The sequence below is a fragment of the Rousettus aegyptiacus genome, unplaced genomic scaffold (assembly GCF_014176215.1).
Source record: "Rousettus aegyptiacus isolate mRouAeg1 unplaced genomic scaffold, mRouAeg1.p scaffold_m13_p_1, whole genome shotgun sequence".
In the NCBI taxonomy this organism is placed as follows: domain Eukaryota; kingdom Metazoa; phylum Chordata; class Mammalia; order Chiroptera; family Pteropodidae; genus Rousettus; species Rousettus aegyptiacus.
Window position 1 is genome coordinate 131,334,514 of NW_023416284.1, and position 1,555 is coordinate 131,336,068.

Sequence of the window (1,555 nt, forward strand, 5' to 3'; positions counted from 1 at the left end):
TCAGGTTCTAGTCCATGCCTCTCCCCACCACCTGCCTCCTCGCTGGCCTTGAGCAGAGGAGGACCCTACATGCTGGCCTCGTGCCACAGGTCAGAGCACCCACATAGCACCACAGCCGAGAAGATGGCTCAATCTCTGCTCCCCTGGCTTTAGCTTTCTTCCTGATTGCCAGACGGGGCTTTCCAAGATCCACATTTCAAATTGAGACCTTCTGAAATGTAACCTTGAATAAAGAGATTATACTGGAATGTAAAAAATAAAGAACGTCGCTGTTCTTCATTCCCAGAACTGTGGTGAAAGCAGCAACAATGGCATTCTTGTCTCATCCAGTTGGAGACAAAGTACCCAACGCCACAGCACCCGAGGGGGATGCCACGGCAGTGCTTAGCTCATCTCCTACATAAGTCTCCATTTCTTGATTTTTTTTTTCAGAAATGTATACATCCTGAAACAGGGAGGACATTCTTCTAATTATATAATTTTTGTTTCCTCCTGTTTTCATTTGGTCTGATTCGTGAGTGTGAAAAGGTAAAGGCCCTTAATGGGTTTTCTTCAAATTTCCGTTTCATAATCTTAAAAAGAGATACATTTTTATCTATAGATGTTTGCTTTCAGTTAAAAATACAAAATGTAAATATGATAGTGTCAGGCTCTCTAAATGTTGTAATATACAGTTGAGTTAACCACATTGCAAAAGAAATGCTTCCATGTATTCCAGGGAGCTGGTCGTTTACACGGTGTTTCCTTCAGGGAACCCCAGCACGATGAGGAGACGACAGCATCAGAACAGTGGAAGAGGAAGGAAGGCAAAGACACAGCAGACCTGGGAGTCGGTGGGGAAAGAAAGAAAAATGAGACTGGAGAGAGAATTGAGGGAAGACTGAGAAGCCCCAGTGAAAGGCATTTTTTTCCAGAGCCACAGGAAAATTCAATGGCTCTCATGTGAAAGAAAGAAAAGAAAAAGCCGGCTCTGTGGGAGCATGAGCAGATGAGGTTATCAAGCTGTTGGGTTGTATTTCTATCCGTGGTTGGGAAGAGGTGCTCCTTGGGGTGATGCTGGCCCGGTGCTGGACCTCCTGTGTCCAGCTTCTCAATGAGGCACTCAGACGTTGCCAGCATGTCTGTTCACGCATTTCAGCAGGAAGGGTCAGAAAAGGGGGGAAATTCACAGATCCACTGGTGGTTTTATACTTTTCACATGGTGCTATAATTGTTTATTTGCCTACATGCCTCACTTGTTCATAAATTAGAGTGAAATAGCTGGGCTTTATTCAAATTTACATCTTCTTTGCATGGCATATAGTTGGCCCTCAATGTTGTTTATAGATGATTTGGGGTTAACAGGATCAACCACACTGCCCTGTATCAACCAAACTGCCCTATTAGGTAGCAGACACAATAAATGCTCATTGATTGAATAAAGTTTCCATACAATAGCAAGTCACATGTTCAAATGTTTAAGTTCTAGAAAAACAAACAAACAAACAAACAAACAAACAAAACCAAAGCAAACAGCGTAGAAGTCCAAGATCTTAATCACAGATTTTGTAAGACC